This window comes from Eptatretus burgeri, chromosome 5 (assembly GCF_056783735.1).
Source record: "Eptatretus burgeri isolate ZD-2024b chromosome 5, Ebu_testis_v1, whole genome shotgun sequence".
In the NCBI taxonomy this organism is placed as follows: domain Eukaryota; kingdom Metazoa; phylum Chordata; class Myxini; order Myxiniformes; family Myxinidae; genus Eptatretus; species Eptatretus burgeri.
In genome coordinates this window covers 106,394,977-106,411,667 of record NC_140965.1, presented here as the reverse complement: position 1 = coordinate 106,411,667, position 16,691 = coordinate 106,394,977, and the positions used below count along the sequence as shown (strand labels likewise).

General features: G+C 48.4%; 1 pseudogene; it reads right to left on the bottom strand.

Annotated features, from left to right (window-relative positions):
• Positions 1-2,847: 2,847 nt before the first annotated feature.
• Positions 2,848-16,691, bottom strand: part of LOC147027115 (uncharacterized) — a 46,715-nt pseudogene continuing 32,871 nt past the window's right edge.

Sequence of the window (16,691 nt, the reverse complement as noted above, 5' to 3'; positions counted from 1 at the left end):
GCCTCTTCAGTGCACGTTTACTACTTACTTTACTACTCACAGTGCACGTTTACTTCTCACTACTTCAATCTACTTACTCTGACAATTTTCCTTAATAGAGTAATCAAAGGTAAGGTACATGGTCACACGGTCTATGCTATTCTTACGACAATCTAACTCTGAACACCACCACTACCACACCCCCCCCTTTCCTTTCCACATAACAAAGACCCCTCCCAGGAACCTCAAGATCCTGCTAAATAAAAAAGTTCTCTGTTGGGAATCCAAGATTCTGGTCACTGATTGTCAGCAGAACATCCCCCATTGTTCTCTTCCTCATTCCCACACCTTCATTTTCCAACTCTCAATTCGAACCTCATTCTCAAACCCTCATTTTCTGCCAACCGTACTTGAACTGCCATTCTCAAACACATTCTCAAACCCTTGATTTGAATCCTCCATTCTCATGCTTCATTCTTAAACACACATTCTCAAACCACGTCACCTCATCATTGTTTCGACCGAATAATTGCCAATTTGGAGGTGTAATGCTCGTGGTTCTTCACCGTTCCAGCCAAATTGGATCAAAAGAGAAGCTTCCTGAAACGTGGTAACCAAGCAGAAGACTCCAGTTCAAGCAAGGCTACCCACACGTTCCATGCCAGCAAGGGCTGAGAAATTCAAAATTTCTGAGTTTGAGTTTGAGCTGAGTTTGAGAAATTCAAAATAGGATTTGGCCTCCATCATGTAAAATTAGTCTGGGAAACAGCATCTGCCGACAATGATGCTGCAAAAAACCTGCAGAGTGGAGAGGCTGCTGCCTGCCCATCTGAGGGATGATGGATGGTACGGTAGAGGGTGGAGTCATCAGCAAAGAGATAAAGAGGATTTTCCAGAGAGTCAGAAAGATCATTGATGAAAACCAAAAAAATAACAGGGCCCAGAACGCTGCATTGAGGAACTCCAGCCAGGACAGGAAGAGGGGATGAGAGAAATCCATTAAAGGCCACATGTTGGCTGTGACAGGTGAGGAAGTCAAAGAGCCAAGAGTGGAGATGTCCTTAAATACCATAGGAAGAGAGTTTGGTGAGCAGGGCAGGGTGCCAGACCATGTCAAAAGCACATGATATGTCTATGGAGATGCCCTGATTTCATATCCGGCATTGCATACCTCCATACATTGTTGGAAGAGCAGAAGCAGCATATCCATGGAAGAGTCATCTGGTCTGAATCCAAATTGATGATTGAAAATCAATCCATTGGAGAAGAGGAAGGATTTAATGTCTGAAATTATGATGGATTCCATAGCCTTCCTGATGATTGGGAGAAGGCTGATTGGTCTATAGTTGCATGAATCTGTTTTTGCACCTGTTTTATGCAGAGCGGTTACGTTTGCTGACTTCCAAGTAGATGGAAGATGACCTTGAGCAAATGAGAGGATGAATAGAACAGAGAGAGAGAGAGGGTGAGCAATAGCAGCAGAGCAAGTTTTAGGACACGTGGGCTGATGCCGTCTGGTCCGGTTGCAGAATCTGAGTCAAGGTTTGAAAACAAGCTCTCCACCTTGTCAGGAGAAAAGGACACAGAGTCCAGGGACAGCTAGATGTGACTGGGTAAGGTGGGTACAGAAAGTGATGGGTTTTGGACACAAGATTTAGAAGCAAACACAGAGTTTAGGCATTCAGCATTTTCACACGCGGCGTCAGCTGTGTGACCATTTAAGGTAAGGGAGGGATGGAGGGTTAACATACATGAGTAACAAACTTAACTTGACACCACCAGGATTTGGAGCAGGGAGACAGGTTTCAGAGTTCAGACTTGAGATTAGAAAGATGTTGTTTTCTGGCTCTCCTGAGGGTAAACACACACTTGTTCTGAGCTTTGTGGAAGGAACTGAGATTGCCTTCAGTTGGATTAGCCTTCCATGAGGCAAAGGCAAGTTGTTTCAGGACATCTGCCTCACCACAAGCTTCAGTGTACCATGGGCAGGAGGAAGGGTTGGACAACTGAATACGACATGGGATAAATCTGTGCACGAGAGGGAGAGAGAGAGAGCATTTTCCAGGAACCAAGCCCCTGTAATATTTGAGGGTTTTCTCTCCCAGCCCAATAGCTGACCGATCTGCCCCTCCTCCCAGTCGATTTTTCCTTACCCAATCCCTTGCTGGATTAACATGGGGGCGAGGCATGGCATTGTCACAGGCTTCCTGCTCTCCATGAGAGCCCGATCGAACCCGTGGACATGCATCGTTTCCCTACCCACAAATCTTAAATACAATGATCCTTCCCCAGCTGCCATTCATTTCTACCTACACATGGTAGTACATGCCACTTGTGGGATCTTTCCTGCCATGGATTACATACATGCAAACTCACCAATACTCAAGAAACACAATCAGCAGTGATGGAATTCCTTTTTCTTATTCAAAATACATATTCTATTTTAACCTTATCCACCTGTTCCACATCACCCGTACCAATTCCTCAACTCACCTGTATTCCCCCAAAAGCAATGCACGGTGAGTCGTGGCAATGGGGAAAGGTAAATTTAGCATTTTGAATTATTACTGGGGAGGTGCCTGCTGCAGCCAATCTTCTTCAATAAACTCCCAATTTAAACCCAGGACTCGCTTCCCAAACTGAGAACCCATTAAATCATGGTGGATTATCTATGGAAGGTGATGCTGGCCCATCTGGACCTTTCCCAAAAATTCCCATTAAACTCCACAACATTCCATAGATCTTCCAATTGGTTGTCTGGTGGCGGTACACAGATCCTTGGTCCTTGCAAGAAGGACTCACATCCATGGATCATCCCAGCATAGCGAGTCATTACCTGAGGGAGAGGTTGTTATGGCGGTCACCTCCTTATATTAGGCCCTTATCAGCCGTCGGTGGTGCTGCTGCCAAGATGCAGCCCACAACACCTCCACCTCGTGCTCCGCATAACACAACATTACAGGTGCCCTGAAAGGACCACCATAGTTCCCCGAGGTATCAACCCCCTCCAGTGTCCCAATTCTGCAGACCGGGGACCAGGACCTTCCAAGGCTGCTGTAAAATAAATTTAAATACCAGGGTATTGTGTTTCCAAATGCAGTTGCATGTGAAGATGTTATAGGGCCTGCTCGCTCCCTCCTGCAGCCGCTGCTGGCCTTGAGCCTCCAGCTCTTTCAATTCCACATTGTCATGAGCGGACAGCTGCTCATGACTCACTGCACCTATCTCAATACAAAACATTTGAAGCCAATCCGGTCTCAGCTTGACATTTCCCCCACAATGGCCTGTCTCTTTCTAATGTATCTTCCTCTCTTCCATTTTCCCCTTTTTAACCCCACACCGCAGTCATGAATACACACCCCGTGCATGACGCGTTGATAAATCTGGACACTGAGTCGACCCTCATAGGGTCCCCCGAGATCACTCCTGGTCCTGGTACGACCATAAACAACGTCGCTTCACACACCTCTTCGGACGTGGACATGATCACCAGCGTCAGTCAGGATCTGCTCATCGGTGGTCTGACATCACTCCCCCACTGCACAGGCTCACCTGCTACCCCACCTGCCTCACCGGCTCAAAACCAGCCACCTAAGCTTACACCAGAGCTTGCATTGATTGCATCACACCCCGTCGGTTCTGGGTGCACCAGAAGGACCCCCTGCCAGGTCTAAACACGCACCCGTGAGCACCGTCCCGAACACCACGGTCATTGCTCGGCAAACCACGGATGCCTTTAGCTTCTCCTCCTCTTGCCTACTTTTTGGAAAGGACAGCGTGGGATCTTTAACATCCAACAACTAATGTCGGCAGACAGGACAGCAGTTTAACGTCCACCCGAGGGGTGGCACACATATTTATGAATCACCCTGCCTGTGAAATACCGACGTGACAATTCACATCTGAGTTTGGGATTCAAACCCAGGCTAGGTGGATTAGAGGTGAGTGTGCATTCCTCTAGACCATCTTGTCAGTCCCCATTTATTGGAGGACACACATATTACTCTGCCATCAATAAATGGTTCCCACTGCAATAATCCACTGTACACCAGTAATCCAATGGTACTTGCATTTCAATTACTTTCAAATTATTGCACACTGCTTGCTCAATGTTGATTAACCCAGCGATGCAACATTATTATCGTTCGATTTGTCGAATTGCAAACTGACAAAATAACTGAATCGAGGTTTTGATGCACAAAACAACATAAAAGCAAAAGCCAGGCGTATGAACACAAAGGTGGGATTGAATTTTGGAGCTCTGTTCTTTGGCTGGTGGGTGGCAACACCAAAGAGGCTTCAGAATTTGACTTTATGCTGAAGGTGGAAATGAGGATGAGGAGGGAATTTCGCCAACATTGGTTAACCGCTCATCCAAAATGATATCATTGAATGTCTGGACCAAACAGCATTCGATAAAAAAGCCAAGACCACACAGCACATGCGGCACAGCCAATCGGCATAGGAATGATTTAGGGTGTGAAAGCCATTCTTGGTGCATAGCTCAGTCAGAGTTTGCCCTAGTGACATGCACTCGTGCCTCTGACCAGGGCGGTTTTAGTGAATCTTCTTGGCCCCAGCTGCAGTCATTCTTCAAGCCATTATGGCTATTCTGCTCGGCTTTGTTGACTCTAATTGGCTCGCCCTGGCTCTGTTCTGTCTGTGCTTCTCTCCTCCCATTTCATGCCCAGTTTCATGCCATCAGACTATATTTTCCAGTTCTGATCAGACCAGTGTCTGATCTAGTGTCTAACAGATCTGAGTGTCTAACAAGATATCAATGCCATTCTGTTTGTTTCTTATTGTAAGCCTAGTGTTGGCTTAATAGTTAAGGTGGCTGGCTTAAGATCTTCGGCTCTTGAGTTTGAGCCCCTGTTTTTCTGTTAAATTAACACCAGGTGGGGTTGACTCAGTCTGTCATCCTTTTGAGGTTTGTGAAATGTGTACCAGTGTACTGGTAATAGAGGGCATTGCATCAGTGGCCCAGCTGTGCCCCCAGAACATGATGCAGCCAGAAGTCACAGGCTGCACATGATTGCTCACTAGCTGTCTCTTATTCCAGTTCAGACAAGCTCTTGCCAGTTCCTGAGCATACTCTCAACTTCATCTCCCTGGTTTGAGGACTGGGTACATCATCCTTTCCCTCATGGACTGCGGCTAGGTGTGTTGTTTTGCTCATTAACATGAGACACTGTATAGCTTGGCACCATCTCTGGCCACCACTTTGCAAGTAGATCGAATTTTAACAATTTTCATGGTGATGTCTCTGGAGTCCTGCCAAGAGGCGATGCTCGGCAGCTGCCGCTGGACAACAGCTTGGTGTCCACAATCACCAGGTTTAAATTCCTTTTGCTAAACCGGGCACAGTGCTTCCACAAAGGGAAACCAACTTAATTAAATTATCTACAAACAGGTGTTGAATAATTGGATTACAAAGTACAAATTCCTTCCCTGGATCCTCTCCACTTTAATTTATCCAATTATTTTAAGAGTGAATGCCTTTTTTGATTTTTTTTTATTAATTTCAGTCCAATAAAAGATTTTCCCCAAGCCATATGTATACTCAGTCATGACCTCATGATCATTGGGTGTGTGGTGTGAATGAACAATAGCTTTGAGCCAGAAATACATGTCCGCCCAAGACGAAAAATGGATCATAAAGCTGAGACAATCAAATCCTCTTGACTGTCTAGTGGCAGATATGAACTATAGAGTTATGGTGGGCAGCAACTAGCATATGTGGTTGTAACAGTGGTAGCAGAACATACTCCTCTGAGAATAATAATTATCAGTGAATGCAAGGCAAGAAAATTCTCCACACAATAAAAACTGGATTTTATTATAGTTTTGTTTAAGAATTTCCCCATTCTCAGCAATTATAAGGAAATTACCATTGAGCCAAAGGGCTTTGGCAATTTCGTTTGGAGCACTTGTATTTCAGTAATTCATGTTCGTGGCAATTCAACAGCAACAAAGATGTCACCTAACGGATATATCTTTCATTATATTTTTCAGGTTTCATCTTTCAACATTATCGTGGCAGCATCTGTACCTATGGTTGTTCGCAGTGGCTGTAGAAAACTCTTCCTTATGGAAATAGCTTGCCCATATTATTTTGTAACGATCTAAGACAGATTGCAGTAGATATGTAATTTGATGGAATAGATGTCTTTGTCAATAAAGCGAAAACAGAATATGAATACAGTATATTCACATCACAGATAGGTTGGTGTCCTCTCTGTATTCTATCACCCCATTTTTGGTCTTGCAGTCTCTGCCCTCTCCTGGCTCTGTCCCGACCAGGTTTCTACAGGGCACTTGTGGTCTGCGAGTAACCCTCTTCTTGTTGAACTCCAAATTACAGGCTCGCTGCTCATGTCCACTCATTTGTTCTTCTTTTCTCTAGCCTGTGGAACCAACTTCCCCAGTCTGTTTAGTCTCATTCTTCCCTCCAGGGATTCAAGACAGCTGTTCAGCGCTACCTCACAAAACCAAATCCGTTCCTCTGGTTGAGGGAGATCCACACTCCAGGCTTGTAATCCACTGCAGACGACTCAGTCAGGCATGATTACAGGAGCACACTCCACCAGTTTTAGTAGATGATATTTGTTTATACGCAAGACCCTCTCTATCGCTGATGAGACCATGTATGACCTGGGATACACATCACAATCCCAATGCTACACTTCCCCCTCAGTGCTACACATGCTACACGTGCATTGCTATCCTAATGCTACACGTCCCAATGGTTTCCAATGCTATACGCCTCCCTCGGCCACCAGACCGGTTTCTTTACTTGGCGAATCAGCGACAGCGTAAACAGAAATGCGCAGCATCGAGGCTCCCGAACATGTACAACGTGGAATGGAAAAAACAGTTGACATATAAAGGAGAAAAAAAACAGACAAAAAATGTCATACATAGCCCCTGTGGTTTTAGTAATTTTGCTGGACAGAGTTGAAGGGTGAGCCCATATTTATTTACAACTAAAATGGCCACCAGTCTACAAGTCGGCCATCTTTATTCAGATTGCAAAACAAAGTGAGATGTCCATGTATGCCATCATGAACTGTGCTTGTGCCATGTTTGAACGAAATCAGACCATGCATGTCCGAGAAATAGTTGGAGACACGTTTAACTAACAAAATGGCCACTAGTCGGCCATCTTGGATCTGGTCTCAAAAATAAATGACTTAACTATGTCAGGCATCATTCATTATCTGTGCTTCACATTTGAACAAAATCGGTAAATGCACGTCTGAGAAATGGTTGAGGATGTGTTCGATACTGGTTGTTTTTAACAACTAAAATGGTCGCCAGTCTTCAAGTTGGCAATCTTTGATAAAATCGCAAAATAAAGTGAGGGACAGGTGTATGCCGTTGTGTACTTTGTTTGTTCCAGGTTTGAATAAAATCAGACCAAGCATGTTCAGAAAATGTTTGGGGGAAACGTTTAAGTCACAAAATGGACACTAGTCAGCAAAAAAAAAACACGATGTGCATATGCATACCATCACGTGTTATCTTTTTGCCAAGTACGAATAAAATCGGTCCGTACATGTCCAAGATCTGCTTGCGGATGCACGGACTCACGGGCATGGAAATTGAGACCAAATCCATAAACCCCCATTTCGGAACAAGTCCATCGTGGGCTAATAACAAGACCCAATCATGTCTCTCACCCGTAATTGAAGGTCTCACCTTATCAATTACCCCAGGTGGCTAGGTTTTCTATAATTAACACCCATGCTCTTCCAGCCAAAGAAAGTTCAATAAAGCAACCAAGCTAAAGCTGCACAAGGTTAGCTCTTTGGTTGGAAGAGCAGAGGGGTAAATTAATAATTGCCAATATATAACGAATGAATATAGAAATGTTTTTGCACTTTCTTTCAGATGTTATTTTCTCAACCCAATAAAGCGCTTACATATTGTTGCGAATTCTGGCCCGCCTGGCGTGCGATCGGCCGCGTACCACGAATGGCAGCCGCGTCGCCCACTGGACAGACAATTCAGTCGTGACTCTCCTGGAACTACCGCCAGGAGCCAGTCACGGGCGGGGATTAACCTCACCACGATCGTGCCAATTGCCCACCCGTGCAGGATAGGGTTGCTCGCCAAATTCGACCGACCTAAGTACCTGCGCGAGTGGTCGACCGGGCGATCGTACCTCGCCGCAGGTCGGCCGAGGACACGAACGGCTGAAGCGGTCCTTTCCGTGCTACAGTGATAACCGAGCGGTGTTATCGCCGACCTCAACGGATGTGTTTCTGTTTACCGGGCGTTCAAAACCCACTGCTCATTCCATGATGCAAGATGGCACTTCCAGTGGGGAAAGGATGCAACGAACGGGAAACGTTTCACACAAGCACATTTATTTCAATTACACACACAACACAAGCAAGGCAGCCATGCAATATACAAGCAACAAATAGAATGCAAAAGCAATACGACCAACTATAATTATTAACCTCTGCCATCGAAGATCGGAGGTTACTGTTTTCACCCCTTTCTGTTTGTTTGTGTGTTTGTTTGTGAACAGTATTACGGAAAAACTCCTCGACGGATTTCGATCTGGTCCAAGGTCTGGTCCAAGGACGGATTAGGTCTGGTCCAAGGATCATGCCATTAGATTTTGGACTTGGTCCAAAATCCAATATGGCTGCTATGGCGGCCAATTTGAAAAAATATTTGAATTTTTTGTTTTTTTGCATTTCTACATGTTTTAAGTGATTTCCAACCCCCCCCCCCCCCCAAAAAAAAAAAATTGTTGGAGAAAAAAATATTTTTGCAACTTTTTTTCAACAAAATTTCGATTTCTTTTGTTTGCATTTCTACATGTTTTAAGTGATTTCCACCGCCCCCCCCAAAAAAAAATATTGAGAAAAAAATTTTTGCAAATTTTTTTTCAACAAAATTTCGATTTTTTCTTTTTTGTATGTCTACATGTTTATAAGTGATTTCCAACAAAAAAACATGCCAGAATTATAATTGCGGCTGATTTTGGAACTTCAGGTGGATATACCCACGTTAAATCAATTTGTGTCTCAAGGAATCTAGTTATGACGAATGAATTGAGTATGTAAAAGTTAAAAGTAAAAGGGAAAGTTGCAAACTATAACTCTGTGAGCACTGTTGACGTCAAATTGAATGAATAGGATATCAGGTTCACTTGAGTGACCTAGCAGTATTGGCGGCGGAGGTTTTGCACTCTACCGAGTGCTCCCTGCAGTTATTTACAAGCACTTACACGGTTTCTACTTGGCAGGACACGGCGCCACAGCATGCATACAAAAACAAAGAAAGACCTCCCTCACAGGCAAGGGGGTAGACGGGGTCCGTAGACCTTTATGGTCGTTGGCCGTGGATGACCGAAAAGGCCCACGAGACCGAAGGGTCCTACCTGCACCCTCGTGGTGTGACGGTGGGCAGGTCGCGACGTCTTGTCCCCAAGGCAATAGCGTAGCCACGCCTGATCTCGGGCCTTGCAACGGTGGGCAGGTCGTGACGCCTTCTCCCCACGGCCACTAGGACAGCCGCGCCTGATTTCGGGCCTTGCAACGGTGGGCAGGTCGGGACGCCTTCTCCCCACGGCCACTAGGACAGCCGCGCCTGATCTCGGGCCTTGCAATGGTGGGCAGGTCGTGACGCCTTCTCCCCACGGCCACTAGGACAGCCGCGCCTGATCTCGGGCCTTGCAACGGTGGGAAGGTCGTGACGCCTTCTCCCCACAGCCACTAGGACCAGACTTCCACCCGACTGCCCCAAGTCTGTCTACGACGAAGACTTGGACCACGGTAGACTTGGACCAAGACCACGCCGACTGCCCCAAGTCTCTGCTATCCCGCGCTTTTCCAGGCACTCCTCTTGCCCTTTTATTTCTCCTGCGCCCGCCCCGCCCTTCGCGGTGCGTGGGTGGAGGGAGGAACATTCCAAAGAAATTGGGGCGCGAGTTGGTTTCCAACCGTCAAACTTGTTTATCGGAGGAGAAATTGGGGTGGGGCTGGTTTTGTTGCTCCTTTAGTGGCGTTGTGGTGTGGATGGCGTGGTTGTTGAGATGGCGTGGTTGTTGAGATGGCGTGGTTGTTGAGATGGCGTGGTTGTTCCAAAATAACTACAGGTAAAGAAAAATGGCTAACTCAAAGCGTCGCAGCCCGGATGAATCACACATATTCCCTCTAAACAACGGGTGTGGACTAACTACACATGAACTACTCGATATATCTAACATGAGGACCTTTCTGGTGTATTGCAAATTTCCACAACCGTAACACGATGCATGAACGAATTCGCAAAGATAGATGTCGGACCTGCACCCATGGTTATCCCCACCTTGTGCTGGAGCATCCTGTTGCGAAATGTAAAGTAATCGTTTTTAAGATAAATGTAATAATTTATTTTAGTTCATTTTTTGAAAAACAGCATGAAAATTACCATTCCTTTACAGACCAGTGTGCTCTTTCTTGATAGACTGTAATGTACATTTTCGGACCTCAGGTACATGCTATATCCATGTCCAAGTAAACACACACACACACACACACACACACACACACACACACACACACACACACACACACACACACACACACACACACACACACACACACACACACACACGTTGCCAGATTAATCAGTCCACCTTCCAAATTTACCTCTAAATTGTCCCATCTGTGCTTGATTTCCATCCTAATAGAACCCCCATTGAAAACTGTTCCACATTTGCTTTAAAAGTCGTAATTGTTGCATCACGTAATATGACATTCTTCATCAAGACTGTTAATCCAACTGTCCCATCTGCTCCCACATGCTTGCAGACCTTAAATATATTGCCAGAGATTTTTGAGTTATTAAGAATGGGATTGTTTGGTTCAGTCAATGTCAGAATTCTAATTAATGCTTGGCAATTTCACAATCACATCATGACCTTAATGCTAATATTTAGATGAACGTTTTCCTCTGGGAAAATGTTTAAATCATCGATCAAACTCTCTAATGTGTTATATTTTTAAAAATTTATTTGAGACCAACAAAAACAACCAGCAATACTGTCATGATGGTGAAAATACAACTCCACATGTTTAGTTTTCTTTAACACTTCATTGATTCTTTCTATATTTTCTAAATGTTAAAATCACTGTTTTTGCACACTTTGCATGACTACATGAAGGAGTGACGACATTAGGACAAAATGGACAAACAAGAACGGGACTTGTGGAGCGCAGACTTGTGGAGCGCTCACCTCGGACATTCATTCTGAACAAAAACTGAACACACTATTATTTTGACCCATTGCTATTATGGCTCATCGACCCGTATCACCCATATGTGGAAGAAAAATAATTAATCCCATCTTGTGAAATGTGATCAATATTCCACTCCAATAATTCATGGACATACAGTATGTGGTGAAAGAAAGCTCTGTGCATCACATGACTATCACAAAGCACTGGCATTTCTGTATTGATCATGCTGAAACAATTTTTTTCATGTTGGGATAGGCGCTCTTTGTCCACAAATTACACAGTCATTTCTATTTATTTGCTTTCAAATGCTTTTAAACAATATTGAGGTATGAAATCTGTTGGAAAGTAGAGAACATTGTACTTTACGGTACTTCGACATATCGACGGTCCCCTGTGCCAGTGCGCATGTGCAGCCTGAGCCGGAGCTCGGGATGTTGTGGGCGTTTCAACCTGTTCAATACTTGTTTGATTATTGTCGTTCCACGCTAATAAAGTGGTCGAACAAATTGAACTCTGTTCTTATTTATAATCAAACAACTTGATGCAGTCGAGTAAAGATCGTCGGTGCTGAGGAGGACACGACTGGGTGAAAACGGACCACGAGAACGTCGACAGTGAGTTTGGATTTCTCGGGTACTGTACCCAATCTTCGCCCCCAGGACACTGTACACACGTGTGCATCACCGAAAATAGAACGTTTACTCCAGAATAACTGTTCCTATGGCGCCGGTGGAAGCAGAGTGCCCGATCGAGGGTTGTGACTATATGGCTACACACGCAGAGGCGGCAGTGGTGGCCGCCATGTTGAGTATACACGCCACTGTGCACGTCGCCGCTCCCAGGGCGGCGAGCTCGAATGCCAAGATGGAGAAACTCAAGCGTCCCTCCATAGCACTGGCCGGAACGGGCGAGGCCTGGTCGTACTTCATAACCCGCTGGGGCGAATACAAAACAGGTACTGAGCTTGTCGGACCCGACATAGTCGCGCAGCTACTGGAGTGCTGTGAGGAGGAGCTGAGAAAGGACCTCACTCGCGCGGCGGGTAGGAGCCTCGTGGGCAGCGATGAAGAAGACGTCCTCGCCGCCATGAAGGCGCTCGCCGTCCGGACGGAGAACACGATGGTAGCTCGAGTGGCCCTGTCTAACATGCGGCAGGGACACGAGGAGCCCGTCCGGTCGTTCCACACCCGCATCAAGGGGCAGGCGGACACATTCAAGTATGAAATGAAGTGCACCAAGGCGGGGTGCGATCAGGTCAACGACTTCACGGAAGAGATATGGCGCAACGTGGTTGCCCGTGGCATCGCGGACCAAGCAATACAACTTGAACTACTCGGTGAGAAGAACCAGGACATGCCATTAAAGGACATGATAGAGTATATCGAGGCCAAAGAGTCTGGAAAACGCTCGGCATCGCGCCTGCTTGACACTCAGAGCACGGACGCGATCAGTAGTTCGTATCGGCGGGGAAAGCGACAGGACGTCCGCGCCAGAGTAGGAGCCAGGCCGGAAAAACGGAAGGCCAAGCCCGAAGGAGTATGCATCTACTGCGGCGAGGTGGGCCACGGCAAAACGCCTCAATGGCGCGCCAGACGCGCCGAGTGCCCTGGATACGGTAAAAAGTGCCGGAAGTGTGACCGCCAGAATCACCTCGACAAGGCGTGCCTTGGCGGCCGATCGGCAAGACCCCCATCTAAGGAGACCGACGGGATGTACGACGAGCAGACGGCAGCCTTCGTCGAGCTATGCACGGTCACCATGGCCAGCACAGAGGACGAAATGCGCGCGCTTCCCCTCGCTCACCACCTGTACGATGATATGTGCGATAAGTGGATGAAACGCATATCCGACCCGCAGCCATAAGTCAACCTCACTCTCACCAACAAGCGCGAGGATTACAAAGTGCTGGGTTTTAACCTCCTGAAACACACCCGCGCGGTAACCCTACCCGCTATGGCAGACACGGGGTGCCAGAGCTGCCTGATCGGCATTAAAGTCATCCAACAAATGGGCCTGAGTACTGAGGACCTCATACCTGTATCCATGACCATGAAGGCTGCAAACAACAAAGGAATTCGTATCCTCGGAGCCGTGGTAGTCAGATTCGCCGGTAACAGTGACGACGCTCGGAGATTGGAGACGCGCCAAATCGCGTACGTGACGGACTCTTCAGACCGCATATTCCTCTCCCGCGCGGCCTGCATGGACCTGGGAATGATCTCGGACAGATTCCCGACACTCGGAGAGGTGAATCTGACGACCTCGGAATTGTGCGACTGCCCGCGACGCGCGGAGCCGCCGACCAAGCCGAACGCACTCCCCATGCCAGCGACCGAGGCCAACAGAGAGGCACTACAGTCACATTTACTCAGGATGTATGCTCAGAGCACATTCAACACGTGCCCACACCAGCCACTACCGAGAATGACCGGCCCGCCACTACGTCTTATGCTCAGTGAGAACGCGACACTGGTTGCCCATCACACTCCCATCTCCATGGCCATACATTGGCAAGATGAGGTAAAAGCAGGCCTCGACCAGGACGTTCGGCTCGGCGTGTTGGAGGAAGTACCCATCGGCACGCCGGTGACATGGTGTCACCGCATGGTAATTTGCGTGAAAAAGAATGGCAAGCCGCGACGCACCATCGACTTTCAGGCCTTGAACAAGCATGCGTTCCGCGAGACCCACCACACCCAATCCCCGTTCCACCAGGCGAGACGCGTACCTAACGGGAAGCGCAAGACAGTATTCAACGCATGGAACGGTTACCATAGCGTCCGCCTACACGAGGACGACCGCCACAAGACGACCTTCATCACTCCATGGGGGCGCTACCGGTACCTATCTGCCCCACAAGGGTATATGGCATCGGGGGACGGTTACTCATGACGATATGATGAGATCGTCGCGGACATTGGTAACAAGACCAAGTGCGTAGATGACACGCTACTATGGTCAGACACGATTGAGGGGAGCTACTTCCAGGCGGTCCAATGGCTGGATATATGCGGCCGGAATGGAATCATCCTCAACCCGGAGAAGTTTGTCTTCAGCGCACCCACGGTGGACTTTGCGGGCTTCAACATCACCATGACCGACGTGCGACCGTGCAGCCACTACCTGGAAGCAATCCACGATTTCCCACAACCACGTAACATCACCGACGTCAGATCGTGGTTCGGGCTTGTCAACCAGGTGGCATACGCCTTTAGTATGGCCGAACGAATGCAGCCATTCCGGAAGCTCCTGAAAAGTGGAGAACGCTTCCAGTGGTCCATGGAGTTAGAGGACATATTCCGCGAGTCGAAAGACGTGATCGTACAAGAAATCGAACACGGTGTCCGCATATTTGACAAAACTAAGCCAACATGCATCGCCACGGACTGGTCGAAGGAGGGAATCGGATTCTGGTTGCTTCAAAAGCACTGCCGATGCATGCCAGTTAGACCATTCTGCTGCACTAATGGATGGAAAATAACCCTGGTCGGCAGCAGATTCACACACGCGGCAGAATCCAGATACGCGCCCTTAGAGGGCGAGGCTCTCGCAGTCGCGGACGCCTTGGACAAGGCGCGCTACTTCGTACTGGGCTGCGAGAACCTGATCGTTGCAGTAGACCACAAACCACTGCTCAAACTCCTTTCGGACAGAGCACTTGACGACATACCCAACCCCCGCCTCAGGAACCTCAAGGAGAAGACCCTGCGTTATCGCTTCCGCATCATACATATCCCGGGCATGAAGAACAAGGCGGCAGATGCCATGTCGCGCAGGCCGGTTGGCACCACGCGACCTCCACTCATGAACCTTCCAGATGACAATGCCACCATAGCGACCCACCTCTAACCAAGCACGCACACCGACGTCCTGTCCCTCCTTCGCCAAACTGAGCCGGAGTTTGACGACGACGTCGAGGAGGACAACCTGGCATGGTGTGCCGCGGGCCTCGAATCATTGCGATCAGTAACATGGGATCGCGTCAGGGAAGCCACCAGCAGCGATGGCGATATGCACATATTGGAGGGAATGACAATGAACGGCATCCCCGACTCAAAAATCGAGATGCCAGAGACAATTCGCGACTATCACCAGTACCGCGAGAACATTACATCGACAGATGGAGTGATCCTATACAAGGACCGAGTAGTCATACCACCCTCACTCTGCGGCGATGTGCTGAGCGCCCTACACGCTGCCCACCAGGGCGTATCAATGATGACCGCCCGCACAGAATCCTCTGTATTCTGGCCAGGCATGTCGGCCGACATCAGCGCCACTCGGAAAAACTGCGAACACTGCCACTGGATGGCACCATCACAGCCCGGAGCGGCACCAACTCCACCTATTCCGGTTGTTTACCCCTTTCAGGCAGTGTGCTCGGACTTCTTTGTACACAGGGGTGCACACTACCTTGTGACAGTGGACAGATACTCGAACTGGCCGATCATCTCAAAGTCGACGGGTGGCGCCGCCGGACTCATAAACCACTTACGTCGCGCCTTCGTGATGTACGGGACACCAGAAGAGCTCGCGTTGGATGGGGGACCGGAGTTCACCTCCACCAGGTCATTCCTGCACAGATGGGGCGTACACCACCGCTTGTCATCGGTGGCCTTCCCTCACAGCAACTGTCGCGCGGAGATTGGAGTTAAGACAATGAAACGACTTATCACGGACAACACCAGCCCGCAGGGAGAACTTGACACTGACGCTGTGCAGAGAGCGATACTACAATATCGTAACACGCTTGACCCTGACACGAAGATCTCCCCGGCAATGTGTGTCTTCGGCCGCCCGATACGCGATTTCATCCCAATTATCCCCGGGAAGTACAGACCGACACTTGGCATGAGACCCTGAAAGCGAGGGAGGAGGCCCTCCGCAAACGTCATATCCGCACAGCCGACACCTGGGCAGAACACACCAAACGCCTTCCGCCACTTGCTGTAGGGGACCTAGTCCGCGTACAGAACCAGACAGGATTCCACCCAAAAAAATGGGACAAGACAGGCAGTATCGTGGAGGTACGCCAACACGACCAATATGTGATCAAGATCGACGGCTCGGGCAGAGTCACACTTCGGAACAGGAAATTCCTGCGCAAATTTAGCCCAGTTCGCAATGACCAGCTGCCACCCCGGTCTATCTATGATGATCAAGCAACCCGCATCACTGTACCTGCACCCGTTGTAACACCGCAAATGCCTGACCTCGACAGCGAACCCGTGACATCTGCGACGCCAATGGGGCCCACGCCGGCACTGACGTCAGTATGCACACCCCGGCGCAAGACGACACCCGTTTCAGACACGCCAGCAGCACCAGGACGAGGCACACCGAGGCGCGCGATCCTTCAGACGCCACCATCGGCCCCTGATACCCCGAGAGCCCCATCCCCACTGGGGCCCGATGTGACACCACCAGCACCAGCAATAGGTCAACGCCGATCCACCAGAGCGACCAGCG